At 42.9% G+C, this 14086-nt stretch overlaps 1 protein-coding gene across 1 annotated transcript in view; it reads right to left on the bottom strand.

The window, feature by feature from the left end:
- Nucleotides 1-14086, bottom strand: part of Slc12a8 (solute carrier family 12 member 8) — a 120040-nt gene that overhangs the window by 33630 nt on the left and 72324 nt on the right. The window lies entirely within an intron of this gene.

The following is a 14086-nucleotide window of genomic DNA, read 5'->3' as shown; positions in this document are numbered from 1 at the left end:
CTGAGGTAGAAGGAGGGCCCACACACAGAGGTTCTAGCCATCAATGCCAATGGCCACAGAGCTAGAAAAGGGTTATTTCCTCACTCTAGAAAAGATCTCAAAGGGCCTTATTATGACCAGTAGTCCTGCAATCTGTAAGTGGCAAAGCTAGGATTCAAGCCTAGTCTGCCTGAAGTATGTTAACTCTGTTTTTGATGCCTTTGTTAGGGGAAGTGAGAGAAAGAGAAACTTTTAGTGCCAGGAAGTTACAGTTCAGCTGCTTCAAAATGAGCCTGAAGATGATGGAGCCTTACTATGATGGAGCCTTAAGATGATAGGCCTGCAGTGATCCCATTACTAGGATTTTTTTTTTTTTTTGCCAGTCTTGGGCTTGAGCCCAGGGCCTGAGCACTGTCCTTAGACTTTCTCAAGGCTAGAGCTCTACCACTTGAGCCTCAGCACCACTTCCGGCTTTTTTCTATGTATGTGGTGCCGAGGAATTGAACCCGGGTCTTCATGCATGCTAGGCAAGCACTTTAACCACTAGGCCAAACTCCCAGCCCCAATTACTAGGATTTTTATCCAAAGTAAACACTCACCATCTGAGTAGATTTAGCCCAACATGTTTACAAGTTCTTGCTTACAGTAGTGAATATTACAAACAGCCTAATATTTTTTTTTAAAAAAGGAGGCTTGGCTGTGAACATGATGATATGTCATTCAATAGATAGCATATCTCAAATATTGCCAGGGATATGCTGTGACATTGGAAGATATTTAAAGCCATTGTTTAGTTTTAGGAATCCTATTAGAAAGTGGAACATATGGTAAGATCCCACTGTTTCAAAAAAAAAATAAGAAAAAATCCACAGAAGCAAATAAAGAAGAGCAAAAACATATTCTAAAATGTTAACAATGTTATTTCTGGGTGATCAAACAACATATCTTTTTTAAATTACTTGATTATTTTCTGCAATAATCATTTTGGAATGCAGGAAAATACCTTTTAAGTTCTTTGTTAGCCAGGCACTGTCTATGATCCTAATGATTCAGTCAGCTGTAGGTCCTGGGTTCAAGCCACAGTATCACAAAAATAAATAAATCATTCATTTATCCATTCAGTTGACTATGTCCTAAATGCCACATAACCACATGGGAGTAACATTAATGGAAGGAATTCTGACTCACTACTCTTTTCTTCAGGGAAAAACTACTACAAAGTCCTAAGATTAGCCAGATATGATGGCTCCTGCCTGTAATCCTATCTACTCAGGAGGCTGAGATCTGAGGATCAGGTTCAAAGCTAGCCCAGGCACTAAAGACTGTGAGAGTCTTATCTCCAATTAATCACTAAAAACAAAACAAAACAAAACAGGAAGTAGGGCTGTGGCTCAAGGGGTAGAGGTAGGGTGGTAGCCTTTAGCTGAAGAGCTGAGGGACAATGCCCAGGTCCAGAGGCAGGACAGTAGCCTTGAGCTGAAGAGCTCAGGGACAGAGCCCAGGTCCTGAGTTCAAGCCATATGATCCACCAAAAAAAAAAAAAAAAGAGTCCTAAGGTTTTATTGGTCTAAATGTCTGAAACTGATTTAAAGAAATAGAGAATGTAACTATACTTAGAAAGCAGAGTGGGAATATTATTTACCTTAACCATGTTAAAAGTCAGCCCAAAATTAACTGATATTTGGAAGTTAAAAGAGAAAAATAATTAAAGAGTAGAAAAAGCACTAAAATCTCCAATGTAGTAATGTAGAAAATAAAAACATAAACGCTATAATTTTTCTCTTCAAAAGTATAATGACTGTAATGTCACAGGCTGCAATTAGTCGAATAAGAAAACCTGACTTGGGAGAGGTTGGGGGAGAGAAATGGGGACAAAAACATGAGAAAGCGTACCAATGTGTGAGAAGTAATGTACCTGCTACTTGACCAGTGTAACCGTAACCCCCTTTATACATTATCCTGACAATAAAAAAATGTTTTGTTTTTTTTTATATTTAGTCAGGTGCATTTATTTGGGAAATAAAATGATAGTGTAATAACAGTGAGTTATACAGAGATTGAGAATAATTCATCAAATTAGCCTAAGGAGGCACACCATTTAACCATTTAATGCCATCTCTATATAAAGACTTGGTCTTTTTTTTTTTTTTTTCAAGGAGGGAATCTCTATTTACAATCATGGGACTTAGTATTTAGAACTTAATCAAAATTAGGCTAAGGGTTTGTATGTCATAGAAACATATTAATTTATGAAATAAAACATTATGTCTATAGAGTCATAGGTTTTATGTCTATATAGTTATGTTTATATTTCCATTACCATGTCCATAGCTTTGGGTATGCAGTTATTGAGTCCTCGCTCTTGTACTCTTTGGATTTAATAGCCACATATTAAGGATACCATGCGCCTGTTCTTTTGTCTTAGCTGGACCCTTAGGCCCTTGTGTGATTTTAACTATATAGATCCAAGATTGGCTCTAAAAGTATCATGGAAAAGGGGGGAATGTTGTGCCAAGATTGTCCCATGTTTTGGGAATGGCACCCTCCCCCCTTGCTTAGGGCCCATGTACTTGAACCCCAGGTGGCAACAGCTTGGTGCTCAGTGATTAGACACCTGAGCTCTGATTCGACCAGTGGTTTGAGTTACCAAATAGCCAATCAGGTGATTGTAATAAAAAAAAATGTTTTTTTAAATTTAAAAATCAATCCAAGCAATGTCATTTGAGCTAGCCATTAAATTTATTGACCAGACACAGAAATCACTAGCAAATATTTTTATAGCAGTTACAACAACGTGTAAGGTAACTTTTTGTTTATATTGTATCTTAATCTCAAAAAGTTGAGTTTCATCAGGCACCAGTGGCTGACGCCTATAATCTTAGCTACTCAGGAGACTGCGATCTGAGGGTTATGGTTCCAAGCTAGCCTGGATAGAAAAGTCTGTGGATTCTTCTCTCCAATAAACTACTTAGAAAAAGCTGGTCGTGGCATGGTGACTCAAGTAGTAGAGGGCTAGCCTTGAGCACAGAGAGGACCAGGGATAGAGCCCAGGCCTTGAGTTCAAACCCCAGAATTGGGGAAAAAAATGAGTTTCTAAGTTTTTATTAAGAAGAGAAAAGAAATCTCTAATGCTCTGGAATGGGTTGTTTGCCTTCATCCTCTCGAAGGCTGCTGTCTTGAAACCATGAGACACAGTGGTTGAGAAGAGAGAGTGGAGTGAGTATGCAACTGCATCCCTTTAAGTTTCACGGGGTTTTTGCTCCACTCACCTGCTCATCATCCACTTTCTATAGCTTTACTGCTATTGCCCTAAAAACTCAAATATGAAAAGATTATGTATTCCTAGTACCAGAAGAAAAATGATTACACATATTTAAAATGAAGACAGTGGCAGGCGGTGTCAGTGGCTCCTGCCTGTAATTTTAGCTACTTAGGAAGGTGACATCTGAGGATGACAGCAAGAATTCGGTGAGACTACCTCCAATTAATCACATCTATCCGTGCATGCACACACACACACACACACACACACACACACACACACACACACACTAACTGAAACTGGAAAGTAGAGCTGTGGCTCAGGTGGTAGAGTATTACTACCCTTAAGTGAAAAAGCTGAGGAACAGTGCCCAGACCCTGAGTTCAAACCTTAGCACTGCATAAAACAAATAAAATAATATGGGACAGGGCTGAGATGTAGCTCAGTGGCAAAGCGCTTGCCTAGCAAGTACAACGTCCTGGGTTCGATCCCCAGTGCCAAAAAAGAAAAGACAAAAAAAAAAAATACAGTTAAAAAAAAAAACAACAAAAAATAATATGGGACAGTACCTGAAGCAGTCCTAGTAAAACAAATATATATCTGGGCCTGGGCACTGTTCCTGAGCTCTTCAGCTCAAGGCTACCACCCTACCCCTTGAGCCACAGCCCCACTTCCTGTTTTCTAGTGGGTAATTAGAGATATGAGTCCCACAGACTTTAGTGCTAAGGCTGGCTTTGAACAGTGATCCTCAGATCTCAGCTTCCTGCGTAGCTAGTATTATAGGCGTGAGCCAACATGCCTGGCTTAAAAATATTTTATACAAAGAATAAAAACAGCAAGTGCAGCAGTGACACTTACTAGTCATTATGCTGAAAATGAACTATACAATCTGTGGGTGAGGCCAGGAGGGAAACACTGGGAGAGCATGAGATGGGGGGATAATGTCCAAAAGGAGATGTACTATTTTCCTGACTCATATAATTGTAACCCCTCTGTATATCACCTTCATAATTTTTAAGATTTTATTAACACTGATTTTTACATTATATTTCAAATGTCATGTTTAACAAACAAGCATTCAAGAAGGGATTCTCTACATACAATCATTGGCATATAGTCACCTTTATATTAACAATAAAAAATAAAAAGAAGCTGGGTGTGGTGACTCACGCCTGTAATCCTAGCTACTCAGGAGGCTGAGATCTGAGGATCAAGGTTCAAAGCCAGCCCGGGTACAAAGGACCTGAGACTCTTATCTCCAATTAACCTCTAGAAAACAGGAAGTGGGGCTTGGCTCAAGCGTGAGGCAGTAGCCTTGAGGGACAGCACCCAGGCCAAGTTCAAGGCCCAAGACTAACAAAAAAATAAAAAATTAAAAGATAAAACTTTATCTTGACTTTAGTATTGACGAACACTAGTAGAGAGGGCTGGGAGGAGGGGGCAAAATAGTCAGCTCGGCACTAGGCCTTTGCACTTACCAACTTGTTCTGTATGTTCCATATGTTACTGTTCAACTATTATTTGAAAGATGTTCTGAGCCACAGGGGCTCAGAAATGGGCTAAAACTCATGAGAACTCTTGTATTGTTTCTATAACTGCACATGAATTATGCATTCAAAACAAAAACCTATCGGGGCGCAGTGGGTCACATCTGTAATACTAGCTATCCTGAGATCTGAGGACAGCAGTTCAAAGCCAGCCTGGGTACTAAAGTCCGTGAGTCTCTTATTTCCAATTCACCACTAGAAAACAGGAGGTGGCGCTATGGCTTGAGGGCTAGGGCCCTAGCTAGCGTTGAGCTGAGGAGCTCAGGGACAGTGTCCAGGCCCAGAGTTCAAGCCCCACAACCAACAAAAAAGAAAAGAAAAGGAAAACAAACAAACAAAAACCCTAGGCTGGGAATTTAAGGTACCTTAATGGTAGAGTGCTTCCATAGCATGCATGAAGCCCTGGGTTCAATTCCACAGTAGCACATGAACAGAAAAAGTCAGAAGTGGTGCTGTGGCTCAAGTGGTAAAGCTCTAGCCTTGAGCAACAGAAGCTCGGGGACCAGTGCCCAGGCCCTGAGTTCAAGCCCCAGGACTGGTAAAGAAAGCAAAACAAAACAAAACAAAAACCTAAGTTGTTGCTTTTATCAAAGAGTGAAATTCTGAATCCATCACAAATTCTCTTACATTTCCTCACATCCTGCTCCCAGGGCCCTCGCTGGCCAGGGAGGGATGGTGAGAAGGGGTGCAGGGATGGACAGACAGATGCAGCCCGGATGTAGCCAGACAGCTGACTTCTGAGACAAAGCAGAAAAGCCACAAAGTAGATGGTTAGAATCGGACAGGAGAGGCCACAGACAAGGACATGAGGAAAATCCTTGCTCCAGAGAGATGGCTGAGGGATGAGGCCTGGTGGGCCAGCATGGATGCCTGTGTTTCTGCTGGCAAAGCATGCGTTTGGTGGGCAGGCTTGCACGTTCTGGCTGCCACTTGCAGATTTTTATTCTTGTATTTCTATGCAGTTCTTAGGCAGATGTTCTCTACTTGCTGGGAGTTAATTATAAATGTCTTGCTTGGCAGCTAGATCTAGAGAAATTATTTTGATTCAGTGTGTTTTTTGCCCATTGTTGTCAAATGTTACAGAAGATTCTTCGTTTTCTTTCTGCTTCCGGTGCAATTTGAAAATGTCACTGTTAATGTCAGAGCTTGATCTATACTTGGTACAGAAGTACAGATTTCATATCCAAATGTCTTATAAATATTATAATTTTTTAATGTCCCACAACTGAAGGTTGAGAAAGCTTTGATTAAATAAGATTGCCAGACAAAGGAAAAGAAGGGATAATAATGCAGTTAAAAATTCAATGTATATCCTACAAAATTAAGAAGACCGATGGACCAGGAGCTTGGTCTAGTGGTAAAGTGCTTGCCTAGCATGCACTTGGTAGCACATACATAGAAAAAGTGGTGCTGTGGCTCAAGTGCTAGAGCTCTAGCCTTGAGAAAGCCCAAGAACAGTGCTCAGGCCCTGAATTCAAGCAGCTGGACTGGCAAAAGAAGAAGAAGGAGGAGGAGGAGGAAGAAGAGGAGGAGGAGGAAGAGGAGGAGGAGGAGGAGGAGGAGGAGGAGGAGGGAAGGAGAGAAGGAGAAGAGAAGGAGGAGGAGGAGGAAGAGGAGGAGGAGGAGGAAAGAATGAAAGAAAGAAAGAAAGAAAGAAAGAAAGAAAGAAAGAAAGAAAGAAAGAAAGAAAGAAAGAAAGAAAGAAAGAGAAAGAAAGAAAGAAGAATGAGGATGGGGAGGGTTGAGAAGGGGTGGATGAGAATGTGACATTGATAAAGATCTTTGTTGAATGGCAGCTCCTTCATATAAGTACTTAAAGATAATAATAAAACCAGATGTGGCAGCTCACATCTGTAATCCAGGCACAAAAGGACCTGAGACACTTATCTCCAATTAACTCTAGAAAACTGTAAGCCAGGGTTGGCTCAAGGGTAAGGCCATAGACTTTAGCTGAAGAGCTCAGGGATAGTGCCCAGGCCAAGTTCAAGCCCCATAACCCCCACCTCCCCCCAAAAAAGATGGCAATAAAATAAAAACAAGGCTGGGAGTTTGGCCTAGTGTTAGAGTACTTACCTTACATGCATGAAGACCCGGGATTGAGGCCTCGTTACCACATATATAGCAAAGACAGAAGTGAGCCAAGAGAGGTGGCTCATGCCTATAAATCCTACCTACTCAGGCGGCTGAGATCTGAGGATCATAGTTCAAAGCCAGCCTGGGCACTAAAGAACTTGAGACTCTTAGCTGGGCGTGGGGGCTCATGCCTGTAATCCTAGCTATTGAGGAGGCAGAGATGAGGATCACAGGTTCAAAGCCAGCAGGGGCACTAAGGACTGTGAGACTTTATCTCCAATTGACTACTAGAAACCCAGAAGTGGTGCTGAGGCTCAAGGAAGTAGGGTGATGGTCTTGAGCTGAAGAGCACAGAGACAGCACTCAGGCCCAGAGTCCAAGCCCCACGACAGACAAACAAAAGAAAAAGAAAAAAAAAAAAAAAAAAAAGAAGGGGCCGGGAGTTTTGCCTAGTGGTTAAAGTGCTTGCCTAGCATGCATGAAGACCTGGGTTCGATTCCTCGGTACCACATACATAGAAAAAAGCCGGAAGTGGTGCTGAGGCTCAAGTGGTAGAGCTCTAGCCTTGAGAAAGTCCAAGGACAGTGCTCAGGCCCTGAGCTCAAGCTCAGGACTGGCAAGAAAAAAAAAAAAAAAAAGAATGTGGTAAATGGGGCTGTAGCTCCAGGGATAGAGTGGTAGCCTTGAGCTGAAGAGCTCAGGGACAATGCCCAGGCCCAGAGTTCAAGCCCCATGACCCACAAAAAAACAAAAACAAAAACAAAAAAAAACCCGAAAAGAAAAGAGAAAGAAATTCAGAGTCCTAGGCCCCACTTATGAGTGTGTTGGTGACTCTGCCCTGTGGGACAGTGTCACAGAAGGATTTGGCTCTTGAACTTGAGCCTTCAAATTAGTTATAATCCTAGGTCAATAACTTGCTTTGTAAACTTGGATATGTAACACTTTTCAACTACAAATGATGAATAATATAGTGCATAGGATTATTGTAGACAATTACGACTGGCTTCCATATCCTTTGGTTATCACAGTCAAAACAATGTTTGTAGCATTTCTTTGCTTTATTCATTTTTTGTTTTATTCTTTGTTGAAAAGTTAAGTGCCTGATAAATGATAAATGTTCAGCAAACCTTAAAACAAAAAAAAAAAGATTTCCAGGTTTTTCCTACCAAATTTACTAGAGTCTGTAATATATTAAGAAGAGAAATACAGCTCAGAGTTTCTTCAAACTTCTCTGACAATGATTACCATTTTCTCCAGCAGGACAGGGTCTTAAGCTTGCTACTCAGGCACTTTACTACAGGACTATACCTTCAGCCCTTTTGGGGGCTGACTTATTTTTTGAAATGAGGTCATTCTTCCATGCTTAGGCTCCCATGAACTGACAGGAGCCACCAAAATCTAGTGCCATGAACACTTGTATTTTGGTACTGGTCCTGAGGCTTGAACTCAGAGCCTGGGCATTCTTGTCCCTGAACTTTTGTGTTCAAAGCTAGTATTCTACCCCTTGAGCCCAAACTGTACTTTTAGAGGATTGGGTGGTTAAACGGAGATAAGAGGCTCAAAGACTTTCCTGCCCAGGCTGGCTTCAAACTGAGACTCTCGGGTCTCACCCTCTTTTTTTTTATCCTTTTATTTTTTTTTTGCCAGTCCTGTGCTTGGGCTTAGGGCCTGAGCACTGTCCTTGACTTTCTCAATGCTAGAGCTCTACCACTTGAGCCACCATTCCTGGCTTTCTTTTATGTATGTGGTACCCAGGAATCGAACCTGGGTTTTCATGCATAGTAGGCAAGCACTCTACCACTAGGCCAAACTCCTGGCCGGGTCTCAACCTCTTGAGCAGCTAGTATTATAGACATGAGCCACTGGAGCCTAGCATTTTCTTTTTTGGTTTGTGAACTCAGGGCCTGAGCATTATTCTTGGACTTTCTCAAGGCTAGAGCTCTACCACTTGAGCCTCAGCACCACTTCCGGCTTTTTCTATATATGTGGTACCGAGGAATCAACCTGGGTCTTGGTGCATGCTAGGCAAGCATTCTACCACTAGGCCAAACTCCTGGCGGAGCTCAGCATTTTCAATTGTTTTTTGGTTTTGATTTTATTTTAATGAACATGTTATGATAGAGTCTGAAACCTGCCTGTCCAGACCTGCCTCTTCCTCACACTGGCTTACTGGCTGAATTCCTTAGTAGTTGCTACAGAAATCTTCCTCCTTGTTTTTATTAAGGCAGAACTGTTCAATCTTCCATTTCCTTGTAGGGATTCTGCGTAGAGACTGCATCAACCATGGGGGCACTTTCAAATGTCAGGACGCCAGGAAGACTTGCTGGCTTCTAGTTGGGATGCCTTAGACACCATGTACCCAGCATCCTCTCCAAAGTACACAAAAAGCAATGGGGCTACCCACTTACTGTAGGGGTGTCCTTGGAGAAATAACTTCTCTGCATCTTTCTTCCCCATTCTATAAAACAGGTTAATAATCTACTTCTATGAAGCTATTTTTTAAAGAATGTATTAACATTGATTTTTATATCATATTTAAAATTGTTTTTTTAAACCTAATATTCTGAGCATGAAATTAGAATCAGGGCTTTGGAAGGTGTTCACATGAGTGTGGGCCTTGAAGTCTAGACTTCATTAGCTTCCTGGCAGATGTCATGGTTGGAATTTGACTTTATGTGTTGGAAATTCAAATCAAAAGTTCATGTTAAAGCCAGGCGTAGTGGCTCATGCCTGTAATCCTAGCTACTATGGAAGCTGAGATCTGAGGATTGCTGTTCAAAGCCAGGTTGGGTACTAAAGACTGTGAAACTCTTATCTCCAATTAACCACTAGAAAACTAGAAAACGGGAAGTGGCACTGTGGCTCCAGGGGTAGGGTGGTAGCCTTGAGCTGAAGAGCTCAGGGACAACGCCCAGGCCCAGAGTTCAAGCCCTATGACCCACAAAAAAAAAAAAGAAAAAAGAAAAAGAATTAGCTGAAGTCACAAGAATGGGGACCCATGATGACATTGGTGACTTTAAAAGAAGAAGCAAGAGCTGGGGATGAGGCTCAGGGGCAGAGGACTTGCCTAGCATGAACAAGGCTCTGGGTTTGATCCCCAATACCATACACATGCATGTAAGCATGCATGCATGCACACACACACACACACACACACACACACACACACACAGCCCCCCAACTACCTAGCTAGGCATGATGGTAGAGGCTGATAATTTCAGCCCTCAGGAGTTAAGAGGATCTTGAGTTCAAGGCCAGGCTGGACTTATATAGGAAGATCCTATACAAAGAAAGAGAAAAAGAAGGATACAAAGAGAAAAAGGAGAGAAAAAGAGAAAGAAAGGAAAGAGAAGCTGGGAATGTGGCTTAGTGATAGAGTACTTGCCTATCATGCTCGAAGCCCTGGGTTCAATCCCTCAGTACCACATACACAGAAAATGCCACAAGTTGTTCTGTGGCTCAAGTGGTAGAGTGCTAATCTTGAGCAAAAGAAACTCAGGGACACTGTCCAGGCCCTGAGTTCAAGCCTCAGGACTGGCAAAAAAAGAAAAGACAGAGAGAAAAGGGGTGGGGGGGCGGGGTAGAGAAAGAGACAAGAGAAAGAAAAGGAAGAGAAGGGAAAGGAAAAGGAGACTCAGGCTGGCATGTTTGTATCATACTTTGAGACTTTCTAGCCTCCAGAATCATAATCCAAATAAGCTTCTATATTTTATAAATTACCCAGTCCCAGGTATTTTGTGATAGTGGCAGAAAATGCACTAAGCAGACTTTCTTCTGATAGAATCAAAGTGGTTCTGACATTTAAATGAAAGACGATATAAACAGTGATCATCACATGGCTCAGAATAGTAGATTATACAATAATTATAGACATTTATTCTTTCTTGATCTCTCCATGCATTACACTCGAGATGGCCATCCTTGTCCAGTGGGCGCTTGTCATTTTCCCCACAGGACCTAGAACTTGACAGGAGGCTGTCTGGAAGAGGGGGGATGGGATGGAGGGTGGGGTTGGTGCTCTAGGCCTGGGTGGAGGAGGCGAGTGACTTCACCACATCCTCATTCTGAGAGTGGATTGGGATGTGGGAGGGCAGAGGATCTTGTAGACAGACAGCCAATTCAAGGGTCCCCCCTCCCTCCCCTCTCCCAGAGTGTCCTAGCAGGTCTGTGCAAGCAGTGGGAGGAAGTCAAGCTTTGGAGGTCAAAGGTCATCGTAGAAATAGCAGGGCTTTTAACAAAAGAAGATGATTGTGGATATTTTGGTAAAAGCTGTTGGTTTCCCTACCAAATTTGTTAGGCTGGGTGTGGTCGACCACAGGCCCAAGTGCTGACTGTGGCCAAAGGTTTCTTATTCCTTCCAGTAAGACTTCAGCATTTGGGGACAAGGGTTATGTGACTTCACATCACTGGTATTTTTCTCAGTGAGTTTCCATTTCCTAGTTTCTCTATGAATTGTGTTCCTGTTCCCTAAAGTAGCTGTATTTGAGGGGAATTTAATGAAACCTCTAAAGGGAGAGACGCTTGTTTTGTTGTTGTTGGGGAGAGTCTAATGTGGTAGCATGGAGGAAAGTGCTTTGAAAGACAAAGCAAATGCAGAGACCACACCAAACCAGCACCAACCCCAACTATGTAGCAGGGTGTGGCAGACCCCAGGGAAGTGAAGGGGAAGAAAAGGACTAGCTTCCTAAACCACACAGGCCACCAACACCTCATCTTAGCAACTCTTTGGAAATTGCCTGCTCTGGGGATAAAACATCTGAGGTGGTGTAAGAGTTTGTTCTTCATTCTCTTCTTCCCTCTCCACTTCCTGGAGCTTCTCTTGTTCCAGATCATGATGTTGGAGGGAGCCCCAGCCATGACTCACTCATAGCTAATCCTTAGCAAAACTATTGCCATGGAAACTGCCAATCATCCATGCTTTTCATAGCATCACAGAACATCTGCCAGGGGAACAACAAATGGTACAACCCATTCATTCTGCCTACCAGGCTTACATTGGGATCCGTGATTTACAAAGTGAACCAGAGGCAGGCAACCCTCCACAGCAAGGTGATAGCCCAGCTCTGCTCACTAGTTACTTGTGTGACCTTTATCAGGGGCTTCCTAAGCTTCTCTGGGCCCCTCCATCCCAGTTAACAAAACAAACTCATTGAGGAAGAGAAGGAACAGAAAACCCCATCTGCTAGAAGGATGGACTAAGGAAGCCTGTATTTGACAATCTATTCAACAGTCTCATTTTCTGTTTGGACTACTTACAAAATGCTTGCATAACTTAAACCACAGACTATAAATCGTGACTGGAAATCAGGTAGTCACAATTCTCAAAGAAAATGCTCACTGGAGCAGAATTTCTGGTACCTATGAGGTTTTGAGAATGATTGCCAAGAAGGAATAAAGATCTACAAGACAATATCTCCAAGAGGCTTAGAGTAGAGCTCAGCGTTAGAACACTTACCTAGCAAGTGCTTCCATCCCTGGCTTCCATCCCCAGCATGGAGAACAAAAATGGCAGCCAGGCTGTGAACTGATGGACCACCTGATCTCAAAATCAATCCACCTCCAACTCTGGGCTGCTAGGTAGCATTCCCAAGCCTCTAGCTCCCCCCTAAAAAAGTCTTGATACCCCTCTCTTACCAAGACTTGGGATCTGGAGAGGACACATCAGGGTCATATTATTGAGACAACCTCTTGGGGTGCCCAAGGACAACTGGTAGGTCAGCCCAGGATCCTTCCTTGGCAGAGACTCTCTATTCAGGCCCGAGTATCCTGGGCTAGGAGCCTCTTGAACATTAGTGTATGGGAAGAGAGGTGCTGGGAAGCATTTTCAATCAGCTTTTCTCAATCTATCTCTTTTTCTCCTTTATTTCTCTATTCACTCAAGAGGAAGCTGACCTAGATTTGGGTGACTCTCCTTGGGAGATCTTAGAGGATCAATAAAGTAAAAAAAAAAAAAAAAGAACTATGGGAATGGTTTGGGAGGGAAGCAGCATGGGGAACAGTGGGGAACAGGCCCACTACATGGGCCCAGTCAAATAAAATCATAGGATCCATTGTTCAAAGGAGAGTCTTAGCAACAGCGAAGCATTATGAGTGAGGCCCTTCTCTTCCAAGGGCCTAGTGTGAATACATTGATCAAACCCCTGTATAAGCAGTGTCTTTCATGTGCTCCTAAGAGTTGGGGGTCAGATGAGAGAACCAAAGGTTTGGGGGCAATTGGAATATAAGACTCACTCTCAGGCAGCAATAGTAGGAATCTAGAAAGACCCTAGAAAGGAGGGTTGAGGAAGTATGAAGACCCTAAGTATAGGATTCCTATGTCCAGCCAAATTCTGATCTCCAAAATGACTTGGAGGCAACACAAACCTGAAGGCTGTACAGACAGTTCAGTGTGAGTACCTAGCTATACACAGATGGGGAGGAGCCCCAGGCCTTCTCATAGGCCTGGTACAATGTAAGATCCTAAGACACTGGAACCGTGCGAACAGGGCAGGGCCACGGGGACATCACGAGTGACTGGCAGGGGTTTTCAGCCATTCTACTAGAAGGCTTAGAGTCAGCAAAATGATTTTTTTTCATTCCATAGAAATATCTCATCAAAACAGCTCATGAAATCAATTCTTCTGAACATGCTAATAAGAAATATGTAAGCTGGCTGAGGTGGCTCACACCTGTAATCCTAACTACAATGGAGGCTGAGATCTGAGGATCACAGTTCAAAGCTAGCCTAGGCACTAAAGTCCATGACACTCTTATCTCCAATTAACCACTAGAAAACCAGAAATGGCACTGTGGCTTAAGGGGTAGGGCCGAAGCCCTGAGCTGAAGTGTTCAGGGACAACGTCCAAGCCCAGAGTTCAAAGTTCAAGCCCCACAGATGGAGGGAGAAGAAGGGAAGGTGGGGGAGATGGAGGGGGGGGGGAGAAATGAAAAAGATATATTACTTTTGAATTTGTGGACCAGGACTCTGCCTACTACTAGTGAGCCCTAATTCCAGGCACATACCCATGGCTAAGGGAGGTTAAATAATGATCCAAGGGAGAGACGTAGCTTAGTCCTCAGCGCTGAAGTGGTGGAGATGAAAAATAGAGAATTCAGTACTGGAGAGTAGTAGGAAGAAAGAGTAAAGGATGATGAGTGGGAGGTCCCTGAGGCTCACATAACTAACCAACTGGATAGAGTGCCATTTGCTGAGACCAAAAGTCCTGGAGAATCGCCAGGTAGGGGC

The sequence above is a fragment of the Megascapheus bottae genome, chromosome 1, assembly GCF_031878675.1.
Source record: "Megascapheus bottae isolate mThoBot1 chromosome 1, mThoBot2.hap1, whole genome shotgun sequence".
In the NCBI taxonomy this organism is placed as follows: domain Eukaryota; kingdom Metazoa; phylum Chordata; class Mammalia; order Rodentia; family Geomyidae; genus Megascapheus; species Megascapheus bottae.
This window is presented reverse-complemented; position numbering and strand designations above follow the sequence as displayed.